Source organism: Protopterus annectens, chromosome 7.part0, assembly GCF_019279795.1.
Source record: "Protopterus annectens isolate FY-2018-M chromosome 7.part0, PAN1.0, whole genome shotgun sequence".
Taxonomy (NCBI): Eukaryota; Metazoa; Chordata; order Ceratodontiformes; family Protopteridae; genus Protopterus; species Protopterus annectens.
Window position 1 is genome coordinate 979,925,619 of NC_056739.1, and position 18,673 is coordinate 979,944,291.

The following is an 18,673-nucleotide window of genomic DNA, read 5'->3' on the forward strand; positions in this document are numbered from 1 at the left end:
GGTGGAATCACAAAATCAGTCGGATGTGTAACTGGAGGAAGAAAATCATGACAAAAATTAAGAGGTGCAGCACTCAGCAGGATAAAAGCACTCTAATTAAACTAAACAAACTCAGAAGACAAGTAAAGTCTAGCAAGTCCAAATTTGAGGTAAGTTTGGCCTCCCAGGCCAAGGACAACCACAAAGCATTCTTTAGCTATGTCCACAGCCTCAAGGGCAAATACACAGTTGTGTGCAGAGCTCATTGTAAATGGAGCCACCTATACTGAGCCAGAAGATATAGCAAGCCTCCTGACTGGTAAATCCATCTCCAACTTTACTCCCCTGTCCCCCTCACTCTTCCCTCAGGAAATATCCTCATATATAACCCCCCTACAGTCACTAGGGAATCGGTCATTAATGCTCTCTCTAAGACCAAGAACACTGCATCAATGGGCCAGACAATATCCCAGGATGTTTTCTAAATAGCATGAAACATGACCTATCAGGGCCTCTGGAGTTACTATTTAACTGTAGCCTCCAAACAGGCTTTGTGCCTCATGAATGGAGAAAGGCAACAGTCATCCCTCTGCACAAAGATGGGCCATCTACAGACCCTGGAAACTACAGATCCATAAGTCTCACTAGTCTTATATGTAAAGCCATGGAAAGAATTATCATGGAGATGATTAATAGAGATTTACTAAACCTCTAGACATTGGACCCAACCCAGTTTGGTTTCGTAAAGGGCAAATCATGCCTACTCAACCTTGTGGACTTCTTTGAGAAGGTCACCAAAGCAATGGATGAGGGGAAAATCATTCACACTGCCTACCTTAACCTGGCCAAGGCATTTGACACAATAACAATACCTTACTCGAGCATTACTGACAAACTCAAGCGGTTAGGTACAAACCCATATGTCACCCAGTCGATAGCCAACTGGCTCACAGACAGGGCCCAGGAAGTTAGAATCGGGGAGTTCACCTCTACAAAGAGGCCAGTTACAAGTGGAGTCCCTCAGGGATCAGTCCTTGGACCGCTCCTTTTTGGCATTTATTTCTCAGAAGTCAAGATCAATGTCAGTGATCTCTGGCTGACTAAATTTACAGATGATTGCAAATTAGGAGCTGTCATTGAGTCTCACACTGACACAAATTTTCTCTAGGAGGGACTGACACAGACAAACAACTGTTGTCAGCATCATGGTCTAAAACTAAATGCCAAGAAATGCATAATAGTATTCTTTCAGAAGTCATCCATCCTTGGTAACTATCATATTGACAACTCACCCCTTAGAGTTGACTCAGTAGTCAGGGACTCTAGTATGCCTTTCCCCCAATCCCTTTAATTCCTCAATTTCTAAAGAAAGCAATCAGGTTGAAGAACAAGGTAATCCTCATTGCTCCCTTCTGGCCTCAACAGATTTGGTTCCCCTTTCCTTTGCCTTATCATATTCAATGACCATGGACTCTGGACCCAGATCCAGGTCTTCCATTCCATCCAGAGGGATTAGTTCACCCAAACCTTCAAAACCTAAAGCTCAGAGCTTGGCTTCTCCAGTTCCATTGATATGCAGGTGTAATCATCTATCTTTCCCAGGTCATAGGATTCTTTTGGCCTCTCATAAGCCTTCCACCAGAAAACTACAACATTAAATGGAAGAGATGTTCCCTCTGGGCTTGAGATAATAACATTGACCCTGTCTCCACTCCTATCAGCAATGTATTAGAATTTTTAGCGTTGCTCTTTGAAACAGGAGTCTCTTCCTTTACTATCAGGGTTCAACTAGCGGCTATTTCAGATTTTCATAATGGGTTCAAAAAATATTCATTAATTTCTCATAAACTTTGCAAAGCATTATTAAAAGGAATGTTGATGTTAAAATTGTTGTATAAGGATCCATCTGTACCTTGGGACCTAAACTTAGTGATCTGATGTTGTTGCCTCCATTTGCTCTTCAACCTATGGGTTTCGGATCTGAGCATCGGCTCTGACTCTGCCGCATACCAAAGCTCCAGGCTCCGACATCTGAGTTCCTCCCCTACCCAGAATGCACTTCTTCTCCAAATCCCTCATCTCATTTGCCGCGCTTTGCTTAGCATCACGTATCTCGTACTCTGAGCTCCTCAGGGTTTTTCATTGAATTTAGTGATTTTATTTTTGTCTACCTGTAAATATTCTTAAAGAAATTGCATTTCCTTATCTGGCAGTCTTCCCTTTCTTCTGCTTTCGGTAAATTTGTGTAGAGTTTTGCCTCTTGTTTTCCCTTCCCCTCCCTATCCCCTTTTCTACCTGCTGTCCATACACACACATATATATATATATATATATATATATATATATATATATATATATATATATATTATTTATTTATTTTAGTTAACATTTGTTTACAGAGAAAGTCCGACTTGGAACTAAGCCAGTTTTCAGCAGATGCCCTGGGAGAAATGCTCCAGACGTATGTCTTTGTACCGTGGGAGGAAACTGGAGCACCCGGAGGAAACCCACACGAACGCAGGGAGGACATACAGACTCAGCACAGAAGCACCCCAGCTGAGAATTGAACCAGACAACCTCTTGCTGTGAGGCGACAACACTACTGCTGCACCACTGCACCATCCAAATCCCTTGTTTTATATATATATATATATATATATATATATGTATATGTGTATATATATTATATATATATATATATATATATATATATATATATATATATATATATATGGTTTACTGTCATGTTATCGACGACTACATACCCGGCATTCCGTCGGTCGTCACTCACAATGTCGACTGCTCATAATCCTGCACATCACGAATGTCGAAGTTCCATAGTCGCCATGCACCTAAATCCGACATTACGAACGGCGCATATGTGAATGGGGCACAACCCGATGACGACAAAACTGTTGCGACGATGATGTTGGCGTCGCACAAACAACGTCGTCCACAACATGCGGAAGTAAAGTAAACTTCGGCGATTATGAGTACTGTCCGTAATTGGAAATATATAGTACGAGTTGGAGAGTGTACAGGGTGTCCATTAACCGACATCGGCGATAGCAAGGACATACGTCTACAGGTTCGGACTGGTGAGTAAACATATGCTATTCGGACGTCGAGTCCTGATATGTACCCATACGCCGGTAACATTTACAATGCAACTACAGTACGGAGCGATACATTGTCCTGTAGAAAGTGTATGGTTATACATGTAGAAGTTAGGTGTTGTGTGCTCCTGTCTCGACATTGCATAAGCGGGTCATGATACGTATCTGTACGCACTGCTATCCATGTCAGCTGTAGGCATGGATGTCTGTAGTTAACCCCTGACACCAGTATAGAGCAATGAGGAGTACCTGGTGGCAATAGCCTATACCTGTACAGTACGGTGTAAACTGTGTCGCAGAATGTGGTATTATGTTATAGAAATGTATAGCCGCAATTGTTTTATGTACTTGTACATACTGAATGGACTACATAGTACAGTAATGCCGCATATAAAGCATGACAGGTCGCATGTCTGTATAGTACTAGCTATGTAATGATTGGTATCTATGTGACGTACTATGCATGTTTGGAAGGTTCTGTAACATAGCCGTGATGCTGGTAATGTGTAGTACTACAGTTACTGTCAATATTTCCTAGGTGAACTTACGTACGATGTCTGATCAAGCAGCAGTGAGTTCTCCTGGTGTGATTGGTTCACTATATGGCACCATTACCTCCCAGAAAGGCCGAGCAATACTATGTATTGATGGTTACCAATACTACTTGGAAAAGAGTACCTCAGAGAAGAAGTACTGGTGTTGCACTGAAAAAGCTAAACAGAGATGTAAGGGTCGTTGCATAACAGAGAAATGTGCTGATGATGAGAGGTTGCTTAAAAGTATTGGCCATTTTCATGCACCAGATGTTGTTCGGGTAGAGCAGAGTAGGATACGTGAAGCTATTAAAAGGCGTGCTGGACAAACCCTGGAGGACCCTTGCAGAATTGTATCTGAGGTTTTGGCAACCACCTCCACAGACATAGTTACCACACTGACAAATACTGATGCCCTGAAGCAGACTGTACGTAGGGTGAGGCGTAGGAATAGCACAGCCCCACACCTACAGTTGGCGAGTTTGAAGGATTTAAGGCCAGAGCTTATACCATTGAAACAGGGTACTTTTATTGTGAAACACAGTGCATTCCAGTGCCAAAATACTGATGTTGTACTCCTTACCACAGAGAGTAATCTCGGTCTACTGTGCCGTTCGGAATACATACTTGTCGACGGTACTTTTCCAATCAGTACTAGGGAGTGTAAACAGATATACTCCGTCCATTGTAGTTTGGATGGTTCAAGCAACAACAAAGTAGTGCCTGTAGTCTACGCTATCTTACCCTCAAAGTGCGAGGAATGCTACGATCAGTTCTGGACCACATTACTTACATTATGTGCAGAGTTCCACCTTAACCTGACACCAGTCATGGTACTAAGCGACTTTGAAAAGGGTGCTGTGAATAGTATTGTGAAACATCTTCCAAATAGTACTGCAAAGGGATGCTGGTTCCATTTGTGCCAAATAATATGGCGACAGATACAGAAGCTAAACTTGACGCAGACATATGGTACGGACACACAGTTTGCGCTGTTATGTAAACAGGTGCCTTCACTTGCTTTCATACGTACAGAACATCTGTTGGAGACGTTCACGGAAATTGAACAGGCTCTGGGTGAACCGCCTCCTTATGTGAGTTCTTTAAAAATAACTATATACTAGGTAGGCCGCGGCGTTATGGGATGAGGGGTTCCACGTCGGACAGACTACCACCTCTATTTGATGTTCCATTCTGGAATCAGTCCGACACGTGTACATTGGGCTACCCTAGGAGCCAGAATGCAGTGGAAGGATGGCATCGTCGGCTTAGGTCCCTGTTAGGTAAGAAGGAGCTTTATATAACTGATGTCCTACATGCTATTACACTGGAGCAAAACCATTTAGAGGATCTCAAACAGAAGTACCTGTGCTGTGTTCCAGCATCTCCGAAGAAACGTAGGCTTACTGATAAGGAATGTATGATCCAACGTCTGATCGCTAAGCGTGACGAAATGACACCCTTAGGCTTTGTACAGTCAATGGCTCACCATTGCTCCTTTTGAAATGACCACTCTAACAGTATATAGTCCGTCTATGCTCCCTATATCGCATTCTAGGGTGGGTTCGTGGACATACGTCGACTCACTACTTTTGGGATGGTCTGTGTCATTACCTACTAACTATTACTTCCCGTACATTAGTATATTTGTGTGGCACAACTATATGTGTCGTGTGCAATTGCCGTTCACGCAACCGTACACAGCATCAGATCTGGATGGCAGACAGTACTAATACAGGGATACGTTCTGTTATGTACATCTTCTACTGTCGGAGCATTGGAGATCACGTCATCCTCCTGCCTATATCCGTTGTGGGACTGCAAATACGTTTCCGCTGGAGGTACCCCTCATGGAGTATGTTATAGCAAGTTATGTTGCGTAATGTCGCCATTGCAGCAGTCGTACGTTGTTTTTACTGGATGTCATGTAAATAGGACATAGTGCGGTATCGTTATGGATACCGCATCTCACAAACTAGGGAAGTGTTCGTGGATTCAATGTTGCTATGAAACACTGTGTATGGTCCTGCTCTTGGATAACGTAGCAGGTGTTTATTGTGGATTTGATGTTTGTTCGTTCTTCTGTAGTTTGGTATGTGGATGGGTATCACTATTTTGCTACTGGGGTTGTGTTTGCGGTGACGTTCCTGTTGCAGTACACATGGAGTTTGCGATTTCCCTGTATTTCACGCTGTTTCGGTTATTCCACGTTGATCGACTGGGAATGTCGCGATTCGACGTTTTCGACATTTCCGTCAGGTTTACGGCCTTCTGAACATTCGGAAATGTGTCCTTTCAACGTATTAGTTCGGTAATTGCTACCTTATTTATTTTAATTTTCGAAATGATGATAGTAAACCTATATATATATATATATATATATATATATATATATATATATATATATATATATATATATATACACACATATAAAAACAACTTTCTTAACTTTCTGTCTTTATAGTTCTAGATGTACTATTTCAGTTTTGGCTTAACTATTGTTGAGTGCGTGTACACTGTGGGCTGGTTGGTTATACTTAATAATGTCGGAATCCAAACGCGTGGGCTTTGAGAAATGTAGCACTTGTGGGCACAAAATCCCACTTTCTGATACTCACCCTGAATGTGGTGTGCCTTGCTGTGGCTCACCTGGACTCAGCTTGCTCCATTTGTGCTAGCTTTAATCAACGGGCACTCATCGACAGATGCAACAAATTGATTTTGAAAGGCCTTCTGCCTTGCTGTTCATCTTCAGCCACTCTATTTACTTCAGGGGCTCAAGGCCCCGCTAAAATACATAAGGAGCAGAAGAGATCCCCCAGTACATCCCATCAGTCGGGGGAACCTCACGCAAAGACTCCCAGACCTTCAGAGCTGTCCACTTCAGCTCCTATAGTCATCCAGGCCACCCCTCAGCATCAGAGCTGAAGCTTCTCCCTGAAGACAGTGACAGACAAACCCAAGTCCCCCCTCCTGCAACAGCCAATAGGCCAGTTCCAGGCCTGCTTCACTTACCTCTTCCATTAGATTTTCATGAAGCCTTTCTTGAAGCCGGGGTGGACAGCATGATTGTTAAATTCCTCAAGGTACAAATTCAGCTGGGGATCTTGCGTTTTGCATCCCCTCCTGGAACTGTAAGCAATATTCCAACCTTTACACCTATCTTTCCTTCTCTGCTCCAACCTCAGGCTTCAGCGTTATCGGGTTTGAGCCTTCCTGGAGTTGAGGAGTCAGAGCCGACTGGTATGGTTACTTCGACTCCGACAGTCTCCCTGATTTGTCTGGCTCTGACAGTTTCAGAGCAGAGTGGTTCTCTGAGCCTTACAATGGATATAAAAAGTTTACACACCCCTGTTAAAATGCCAGGTTTTTGTGATATAAAATATGAGACCACAATAAATCATTTCAAAACTTTTCCCACCTTTAATGTGACCTATAACCTGTACAATTCAATTGAAAAACAAATCTGTTAGGGGAAAAATATAAAAAATAAAAAATATACAATAAGCTGGTTGCATAAGTGTGCACACCCTTAAACTAATACTTTGTTGAAGCACCTTTTGATTTAATTACAGCATTCAGTCTTCTTGTGTAGGAATCTATTAGCATTGCACATCTTGACTTGGTACCCACTCTTCCTTGGAAAAGCACTCCAAATCTATCAGATTGCGCTGGCATCTCTTGTGCACAGCTCTCTTCAGATCACCCCACAAATTTTCTATTGGATTTAGGTCTGGGCCATTCCAAAACATTAATTTTCTTCTATGCAGAAAATGCCCAATAGCAACCAGAATACCTCTGCAAACACAGTGAAGGCAAACAAAAATCCAGAAAAAATGCTGAGGTTAACCCAATAGCAACCAGAATTAATTTTCTTCTGGTTAAGCCATTCTTTTGTTGATTTGGATGTATGCTTGGGGTCATTGTCGTGCTGAAAGGTGAAATTCCTCTTTATCTTCAGCTTTATAGCAGACACCTGAAGGTTTTGTTCCAAAAGTTTTTTTCTACCCTTTTACTGACTGATACCTTTCAACAATGAGATCCCTTTGATGTTTTGTAAGCTGTCTGCAAACAAGGCTTTTGCTGTAGCAGGCAACTGAGTAAATGTCAGGAAAATCCTACTAGGACAGCTGAACTTTATTTGGGGTTAATCAGAGTCTCTTTAATTGATGGCAGGTGTGTACCCAAGAAAACTGAATGCTGTAATTAAATCAAAGGGTGCTTCAAAAAAATATTAGTTTAAGGATGTGCACACCTTTGCAACCAGCTTATTGTATGTTTTTTTTAATTTTTTTATATTTTTCCCTTAACAGATTTGTTTGTTTTTCACTTCAGTTGTACAGGTTATAGGTCACATTAAAGGTGGGAAAAGTTTTGAAATGATTTATTGTGGTCTCATTTTTTATATCACAAAAACTTGGCATTTTAACAGGGGTGTGTAAACTTTATATATCCACTGTAGTTTTGGTATCTGTTCAGAGGGCTTGATGTCAGCTACAAAACTTTCAGAGCTGTCTCTTCTCCTAAGAGCTTTGGTGTTTGATAGCTCGGCTCCATCTCCTCACTTGGATCTGGGGGCAGTTGGAATTCGTGGAGCTTCACCGTCGACTTCAGCTCCGATGGGGGTGCCTATGGCATCTTGATCTCCCTTGGCATTCAAAGTGGTGGAGAGGGTTTTCTCTGTACCTAGAAGAGTCTCAGCTCTACCTTCATTGGAGCCCAGTCCCCCTCCGGCAGTTTTTGTGCCTGAGACATTTATTTTGTCTCCTCCAGGACAGCCTGTCCAAAATGACTTCCAGTCTACTTCCCACTTGGAACCCCCAGAGTCTTCAGATACCTCCCCAGAGCACCCCACTGAGGAGGTCTCTCGGAAGCACCAGTGGAAAAGGAGGTACTTGGAATCCCGTTTGGAATCCCTCACAGAGGAAACCAATCTCGATGAATGGGCAGGGTCCCCCAGATCACCACCTGAGGATGTCGTCTTCAGAGACATCATGGAAATCCTATGCCAAAAGGGTGGTTGGTCTTCCAAAAGCACTATCCTAGAGGAATCAGTATTTCTGGAAGCTTTTGGGTCAGACCCATCTACTTCTTGGGTATTCCCCCACTGCAGACCCCTTTGTTGATCATGTGTTGCACAGTGCATGGAAGAAACAGGACGCAGTGGAACCAATCCCCAAGCAGCTCGATAAGATCCTTAGTGCCCCTTCTGATCACCCCCATTGGTCTAAGGGTGTTCCAATTGATGCCATGGTGGTTGCAGCTACCACCAAAAAGGAGCTGGGCCAGCAGAGCTCCACTGTCCAGCCCCCTAACAAAGAGTCTAGGGCTTTGGACACTTTCTGGAAGAGGGTTTACACTTCGGCAGCCTCCAAATTGTGAGCGCTGAACTACTTGGCACATGTAACCAGGCCAAAGAGGGGCTTAGTTAAGGAACTCTCTAGTTCTGTCCCAGGATCCATGTCTGCTGAGGATCAGAAGACCTTTTCCTCCAGAATGGCCACCCTTCAGTCTATTTCTAGCATGTCCATGAGGTTGATCTCTCATACTGCAGAAGGTGCCTCACAGGCGACCAGATCAAGCATTGCTACCAGACGCCATGCCTGGGTGCAGCTGTGTGATTTCTTGAAACCCTACAAGATGTCCTTCAGCAATTCCCCTTTCAACGGATCGACTCTCTTCAGTTCAGCAGTTAAAGACACTCTCTCCCAAAGTAAAAACGACAGAAAGACCTTGTCTGCCATCAGGATCCACTTCTGTATCCCACAACGGACCTTTTCCAGGAACCAGCATGGAGATAAGAAGTTGTGGTTCCGAAAATCTCAAGGTCCTTTTCAGGATTCACAGGGAGACCTTCCTCTCAGAGGCAAATGGAGAAATGGTTATAATGACAGATGCCGCTCTTGTGGCAGAGGGGGTCCATTGAATCAAGGGTCTTGAGATTCTTTCTCGGACAGACCCAGTCAGCGATCCTGAGGGATTGTCTAACTGCTTGTCTCTGGAGGCAGCCGGGGGGATGTTTATCTTTACACCCAACAGCCTGGAAAGCCATCACAAAAGATCATAGGGTGCTGAAAATTATATCCAATGGATATTCAATACCTTTTTTCTAGAAACCCTCTCCAAACAAAACCCTCCTCGATGTTCCACCCAATTAGTGGGAGGCTGCAGCATTAGAGATTTCAAAGCTGCTCTCAAAAAGAGTCATCCAAAGTGTTTCCCCAGACCAGATGAGATCAGGCTTCTACTCCAGATTCTTTTTAGTTCCGAAAAAGATGGGGGACCTCAGACCCATCTAGATCTCCCCACTCAAAGTTCCAAATGGTTATTATACAGCCCATTCTGCACTTCCTGCAGAAGGAGAACTGGATGTGCTCTATAGACCTTCAGGATGCATACTGTCACGTCAAGATGAACAGGTGCTCCAGAAGGTTCCTCCACTTCAGGCTAGGAGCCAACCATTATCAGTTCAGAGTACTGCCCTTTGGTCTCACAACAGCCCCTAAGGTGTTCACCAAATGTATGGCAGTCGTGACACCTCACCTGAGACTGCAAGGATTCCAGGTGTTTCCATACCTAGATGATCGGCTCCTAATTGTTCCCACCAGGCATCAACTTCTAGAAGCCAGAGAATTCTTAGTCCACTTAGCCTCGACCCTGGGCATTTCTATCAACTTGATAAAGTCTCATCTTCAACTGGTCCATGTGATGGATTTCATTGGAGCCTATCTGGACACCATTTGTTCTCTGCCTCTGGACAGAATTTCCACCTTGAGGGCTCATGTCAAACAGATAATGGATATTCCTTTTCCCCCAGCAAGTCTTGTCTTAAGGGTTTTGGGTCCATGGTGGTCACAATCACCCTGGTTCTGTTAACTCACCTTCACATGAGAGTACTTCAATGAACCTTAGCGGTACTGCTCTACCCAATAAATTACCCAGTCAGGATTTAACAAGCATGAAACAGTTTCTCATATGGTGGATCCAATCCAAGAATCTTCTCCAGGGATACCTGTTCATTTCACCCCCTCCCACAGCCACTGTGACCATGGACGCATCCCAGTTCGGGTGTGGGGCATTATGTGGGACAAACAGTTTAAGGCAAGTGGTCCCCCCTAGAGACCAATCTGCATATAAATGTTCTTGAGATGAGAGCAGTGCTTCTTGCGTTGCAAGCCCTTCATTCCTCTCTTCTGACAGGAACTGTTGCGATTCAGACAGACAACTTGTCAGTGGTCTGGTACATCAACAAGCAAGGAGGAACCAGGTCTTACCCCTTATGTCAAGAGGCAATGAGGTTGTGGGAATTGGTGATTTCTTCCAACCGCTTTCTCATAGCAATGCACCTTCCAGGGAAGTTGGACAGGCTCAGCAGAAACATTCTGGTGCTTCATGAGTGGTCCCTGAATCCTTCTGTGGCAAATATGATCTTCCTGAGATGGGGGTCAACCTTGCTGTGATCTTTTTGCATCTTCCTCCAATACCAAGTGCAGTGAGTTTTTTGCCCTGATCCCTCCTCAGGGACAGTCACTGAGAGACGTTGTAGTCCATGCTTGGCCCCCAGTCTGCTCTATGCCTGTCACCCTCTTCTGCACATTCCCAAATTTCTGCAGAAAGCTCAGAGGTTGAAGTGGCAAGTGATCCTCATTGCTCCCTTTTGGCCCCGACAAGTCTGGTTTCCTTTTCTTTGGTCTCACCTAGTTTGTCCACCTTGGACTCTGGATGTCTCTCCAGATCTGTTGTCCCATCCCTTGGGACAACACTCCCATCTGGATCATCTGAACCTGAAACTAACCACTTGGTTACTCCACGTCTAATAATGGCTAGAACTCCTGGGCTTTCTTCACTAGTTAGAAAAATTTTGATTGCGGCACACAAACCATCCATGAGGAAGTTATACAATAGGAAAGGGAAGAGATTCTCCATTTGGGCTCATCAGAACAATCTAGATCCTTTCACAGCCCCGGTTCCTGCTGTGTTGGACTTCCTGGCATATATTTTTCATAACCGGGCTAGTTTTTCAACAGTGAAAGTGCAACTGGTGGTCATTTCCAATTTTCATATGGGGAAAATTATTTCTGTCTAGCTTCATCCAAATTGTGCAAGGCCTTCTTAAAAGGTACCTTTCTGCTTTGTCTGCCTATTAAGGAACCTGAGCTCCCCCGGGATCTCACCTTGGTTTTACCAGCTTTAGTCTCCCCCCCTTGAACCTTCAGCTAATGTGGATTTAAAGTTTCTGACCTGGAAAACCATCTTTTTGGTGGCTGTTACTTCATCCAGAAGAGTATCTGAATTACAGGCTTTGTCATGCAAGCCTCCAAATTTGATTTTTCACAAGGACAGAGTTACTTTACACACTAACCCTGCCTTTTTGCCCAAGGTCACTTCTGAGGCTAACAGTCCAAGTTATCAATCTGCCTGTATTCTTCCCTAATTTTCAAAACAGGGGAGAGTGTCTGCTTCATACGTTGGATGTACATAGACAACTCCGCTTCTGTTTGGATAGAACCAAAACTTTGAGGAAATCTGACCAACTTTTCATTTTTTTTCCAAGTCCAAGTTGGGTAAACTGGTTTCAAAGGTTACCCTTTGGATTACTAGTTGCATTACACTTATGTATTTTACAAAGGGCATCCCCTTACCATGTTGCATAAAGGGCTAGTCTACTAGGTCTGTTTCCACCTCCGCTACTTGGTCAAACCATCATACCTTTATTTCACATTGCAAACTAGACATTATTTCCAGGAACAGGACATCCTTTGGTTCTGCTGTGCTCTGGAATATTCTTCCTTGAGAGCTGCACAAGTTCTTATGTAGCTGGGGACTCTATCCCATAGGTTGAAGAGCAAATGAAGGCAACAACATCAGATAAAGAAGTTACACTCTCACCATAACGTTCCATCTGTGTTGTTGCCTCTCATTTGCTCTTCAACCTTCCCTCCCTCCATCGCCGTACCCTTTGAAGGACCTAACAGATACTTCTTTACTGTTTGAGCTCCTGAAGTATTCCTGTATGACTTATCCTATTGTCTCTAGGTGATTTTTTTCTACTTATATGATATTATGATTTTGTGATATAACATGGTGCAGCAAACTCGATCTGAAAGATTTGGAGGAGAGGAGCATTATGGGTAGGGGAGAAGCTCAGATGTCAGAGCCTAGAGCTTTGGTATGTAGCCGAGTTGGATCCTATGCTCAGATCCGAAGCACATAGGTTGAAGAGCAAATGAGAGGCAACAACACAAATGGAACATTATGGTGGATACATAACTTCTTTTTACAAACAATAGCGCATCCCCCATTTGATCCTGCTGCCAACTGTGACCTGAAATTCTTTTCTTGGAAAACTATTTTTGTGGTAGTGATTACTTCTGCTAGAAGAATCTCAGAAATTCAGGCCTTATCTTGCAAATCGCCATGTATGATATTTCACAAAGACAGAGTTTTTTTGAGAATGAACTCTTCCTTTTTACCAAAAGTGGTGTCAGAAACAAATATCAGTCGGGCAATCAATTTACCAGTATTCTTTCCCAAGTTTTCAAACAAAGGTGAATACTGTTTGCATTTATTAGATGTTCATAGACTACCAGAATGGGTAAACTAGTCTGCAAGGTTACCTTATCTAGATGGTTAAAAGATTGTACATCCTTCATATACAATGAGAGGAAAGTTTAAATTACCTGGGTCTGTTAGGGCACATTCTACTAGAGCCGTAGCTACTTTAGCAGTTTTTCATTCAAAGGTTTCCATGGACAATATTTGTGCAGCAGCGACATGGGCTACCCCACATACCTTTGTTACTCATTACAAACTGGCTTTGGTCTCTAAGGGAAGAGCATCATTTGGTTCTGTGGTGCTCAGGGATATCCTTCCATGAGTCCTCCCAAGATCTAAGGTAGCTGGGGACTCTGTCCCATTTGTCAAGGATTAAATGAATATTGACAACATCAGATAGGTTCATAGGTTCATACCATAATGTTCCATCTGTATTGTCCATCTTCATTTATCCTTGACTTACGCCACCCCTTTAGGCCTATGGGGAACTATATGGTCCCATTATGCATCTTTGCTGTGCACTATGCTCTATAAAGGTGACACTGAGGTAATTCCTGGGGTATATCTGCGATCTCCCATCCATTGGTCAAGATTTCTCTTGAACAAGGCCAGCGAGGTGCTCTGCCTCACATGTACCGGGATTTTGTTCCACAGCATAGGGATGATGGGATACCTACTCTGCCATGAGCCAAGTTAGAGACTTCGAGCTAGTGTATTTGGCCGGGTCGGAGCCGAGGATTGGCTCTGAACCCATCCAGTAAGAATGAAGGTGAGACAGGAGAACATAACATCATTCTTTAAGGCAGGCAAAACATGAGGGAGGAATAGGTGTAGCTTTAGGCATTTTCAATTGTGAAATTATGCTTTTTCCTGGATCAGAACAGTCAGATTGAGAGGACTTTTAAGTACACCCCCTCTCCCTGCACTGGCTGCTCTGAAGTACACTCCTCCCCCCTGCACTGATTGCTCTGAAGTACATCCCTCCCCACTGCACTGATTGCTCTGAAGTATACCCTTACTCTGCACTGACTGGTCTTCTGACTGGAAAGGCTTGTCGGAACAGAAAGGAACTTTTTATTTTCTTGCCTGTGGTTTGACTTGGCTTGGAAAAAGCATAAATCAGCTCCTTAGCAAAGCCCAGTAAATCTGCTCCATCCACAGAAAAAAAGAAATTATGTACTCACCATAACGTTTCATCTGTTGTTGATCTTCATTTATCCTTTACCATTCGGATACAGTTCCAATCCTTGGAAAAGGCTCAGCCATTACATAGCTGGCACCAGCCAAAAACTCTCGAGCTAAGACTCTACCCACAATACCTCTCTCCATATAACCTCAGATCAAGTTTGCAGATACACAAAGTCAAAGGAAATTGTAAACAGAATTGAAGAGGCCATATCCAAGGTCAAATCTGACAGTTACCAGGACAAGCGTCTAAGCCTCCAGAAAGTCTATAGGAGGGGGAAGGAGAGTGGGGTGCAAAGGATAACTGAAGCTCAACAACACAGATGGAATGTTATAGTGAGAGTACATAACTTCTTTATCTGATGTTGTCAATCTTCATTTATCCTTTACCATTGGGACAGAGTCCCCAGATGCTTTAGATCCTGGGTGGCCTTATGGAAGGATATTCCTGAGAACCATAGAGCCAAAGGAGACCATATCCAATTTGTAATGAGTGATAAAGGTATGCAGAGTAGCCCAGGTTGCTGCTGCCCATATTTCATCCATGGAAGGCCTTGGAATGGAAAACAACAAAAATGGCTACTGATCTAGTGGAGTGCACTCTCACTGGCACTGGTAACTTGAGATTCTTTTTACTATAAATGAAAGAAATGTAGTCTCTTAGCCATTTTGATAGGGTAACTTTTGAAACAGAATTTCCTAGAGATGGACCGGAGAAAGATGCATACAACTGGTCCGATTATCTAGATTCTTTAGTTCTGCTAAGGTAGAAAGAGAATTGTCTGTGAAAATTCAGCAAATGTAAGCAATATTCACCTTTGTTGGAAAAATTAGGAAAGAAAATGGGTAGGTCAATGGTTTGATTAATATCACTTTCTGAGATCACTTTAGGGAGAAAGGATGGGTTGGTCCTTAGTGAGAAACCTATCCTTATGGAAAAGCAAATATGAGAGTTTTAAAGATAATGCTTGTAGTTCAGAAATTCTTCTGGCGAAGGTAATGGCGATCAGAAAAGTAGTTTTCCATGAAAGAAACCAAGTGACATGTAGCCGCCAGTTCAAAGGGAGGAAGCACCAAAGATTGCAATACCAAGGTCAAATCCCAAGGAGTTAGAGGGTCTTTAAACTGAGGTTTTAACCGCAAAGCCCCTTTCATGAACACTTTACGTAATCTATAGGAAATTAGCAAATGGTCTTCGAAGCCACTGTGGAAATTAGAAATTGCAGCCAGTTAGACTTCGACAGTGGAAGCAGAAGCTATTTCATCAAAAAGCATAGCTAAAAAGTCTGAAACATTTTCAGTCGGTGCAGAAAAAGGGTTAAGACCATTATCATGTGCCCAAAAAGAAAATCTTTTCCACTTGCTTAGATACAGTTTCCTGATGGAAGGTCTATGGGAAGCCAGTAGAATTTTTTGGACTGGGGAAGATAAATTCTTCTGCCTTGCGACTAACAGAATTGGAAATGCCAAGCTGTAATCTTGAGGTTCTGAAGACTAGGGTGCACCAGCCCCTCAGAATGAGATAGAAGATCCGTAACTGGGTCCAGAATTAATTGATGATGAATTAGATGAGATCACAGAAAGGGGAACAAGACTTGTGAAGACCAGAAGGGCACAATGAGTATCACCTTGCTTCTCAACCTGCTGGCTTTAAGAAGAATGGAATCAGAGGGAAGGAGGGGAAGGCATAGAGTAGATCTGAGGGCCAATCGTGAAGAAGACAGTCTCTCAGGGACTCCCACTGAGGGGGGAATTAGAGCAAAATAGCTTCTGCACTTGTTTTGGGGTGATGCAGAGAGGTCACAGCAAGGTTGGCCCTAGCGGTGGAAAATCTCCTTCGCTACTCTGGGATTGAGAGACCACTCATGAGGCAGGAGAATGCATCTGCTCAGTTTGTTTGCTATCAAGTTTGAGCTCCCCAGGATGTGCGTTGCTATTAGAAAGCCATTGGAGGATATCGCCCATTATCACACTCACAGCTTCTTGACAGAGGGGGTAAGATTTGTTTCCACCCTATTTGTTGATTTATTTTTATTTTATTATCTGTTTACCAGGAAAATATGACTTGGAATGAGCCAAAAAAGAGAAAGGTGAATACTCCACGACAATCGAAGCAAACCAGATGAACAATCACTTCAAATATCCATAAATCCACAACTGCATGTAAAATAAATGGCCTCTTTATTTATGAGAGTAAGCGCTTTCACGTCTCCCTGGACGGTTCAACAGACTTAAAACAAATACAAGTATTCAAAAAAACCTATTTAAATATCAAATTAACTTTCATAAGAGCCAATCGAATCAATTTCTTCTATTATTAAAAATCATATTTTAATGAAAGTTTTCACTTATATATGTCTCTCTCTATGCCAGTCTATTACTTATCTAGAAGGAATATGACTAAATATATTTATCATAAAAAATATCTATATAAAAAATAAATATATATATATATATATATATATATATATATATATATATATATATATATATATATACATACAGAAAAAAACATATATATATATATATATATATATATATATATATATATATATATAGAGAGAGAGAGAGAGAGACTGGGATATCACAAAAGATACACATATATTTATAAAAGTATAAAAAAGGGGGCTATTAACTCAAAAAAGGTTCAAAAATACATGTATAGCCCTACTATAGTATTAAAACGTTTATGCTTAGTGCCTCAAAGGTTTATCCAAAAGGAATGGCTTTAATGTAAATCTATCATTTAAGCCATGTCCTCTATCAGCAGACAGCTTAATTATCCATTTTGCTTCTTCTTTTTCCGTGTAATTGCTAATATTCCCTAGCCTTTCAGTAGCATATATGAATTCCAAAACCATGAACCTAAAAGTGTGTGTCGTATCATTTTGCAAGACGTGATTGGCTAAAGCATTACATTCATTCTCCCTATTAATAACATACATGTGTTCTCTAACCTGCTCTCTTAGTCTTCTATTGGTTTTACCAACATAGAAACACTTGCATTTATGACAAAGAGCTAAATAAACCACATTTCTAGATTTACAATCAGCATAATGACTGAATTCATATTTAATACCTGTATCAGGATGTTCAAAACAGTTTGTATTCATGATGAAGTTACATTGGTTACAACTGCAACAAGCAAAAGTTCCTTTTCTAGAGGAAGTTAATCCCCTGCACCAGGGCTGGCATCTTCCATTAGCGCTCCCCCCTCTGCCCCAAGGGCAGCCACCACCAGATGTCCTGAAAAGGCCCTTGGGATTTTTGCACCAAATCTTCCTATCAGATAAAGAAGTTATGTACCTACCATAATGTTCCATCTGTATTGTCCATCTTCATTTATCCTTGACTCCCCACCTTCCATCCCCCTTCCATTCAGGCCTCTTGGTGGAACGAATTATGGTCCTAGTTATGCATCTTTTCATATACGGCACCAGATATGGTCTCTATAAAGGTGTTATTAAGATTATACTCTGTCCTTTTCTATCTGCAAACTCCATCTGAGGTAATTTGGGAAGGAGCGTTCTGGATTGCACTTAAGCTCAAGAGTTTTTCGTTCTCACAGGCTGTAGTAACGGCCAAGTTGGTTCCAATATTGGAAACAAACCCATTTGTCAAGGATAAATGAAGATGGACAACACAGATGGAGCATTATGGCAAGTACATAATTTCTTTTTCTAAGCACTCACTCTGCTAAGAGAGGCCAGCTTTTCTAAAGTGGTAGTGCTACAGCACTCTCTGTCATGCATCATTTAATTACTCAGTTGGTCCACTAAAGACCTGAACAATACAGGAATCATCTCTGCGTAATAAACAAGGATTTTTAACTATATAAAGCAACTCTTCAGTTTAATGCATTCATTTGCAATATTTACATCATATTTTGAATTCAGCAGTTCTATTTACATCATTTGTTCACACTTCTTAGTTCTTTTCCTGATTAGGGGTCAGCACATGATTGGCAGTAGAGTTTTATGGTGTCAAGTTGCCAGCCCGGCACCCAACCATCCACAGGAGGCACACATACGCACACCCAGAGCCAATTTAGAGTGTCCAATCCACCTTTAGCATGTCAGAGGAAACCGGAGCACCCGGAGAAAACCCACGTGACCGCAGGGAGGACATGCAGACTCCGCACAGAAGACACCCCAACCGAGGATCAAACCGGAGAACCTTTTGCTGTGAGGCGACAACACTAACTGCTGCACCACCGTGGCCGCACACTATTTATGTTATTTAGAGATACCATATATGTATGTGTTTATATATTTGTAAAAAGAGAGAGATACACATACATACAGA

At 42.4% G+C, this 18,673-nt stretch overlaps 1 protein-coding gene across 2 annotated transcripts in view; it reads left to right on the top strand.

Moving 5' to 3' along the window:
* The window catches only part of REC114 (REC114 meiotic recombination protein), a 1,356,532-nt gene that overhangs the window by 594,104 nt on the left and 743,755 nt on the right, over positions 1 to 18,673 (top strand). The gene's annotated exons all lie outside the window — the stretch shown is intronic.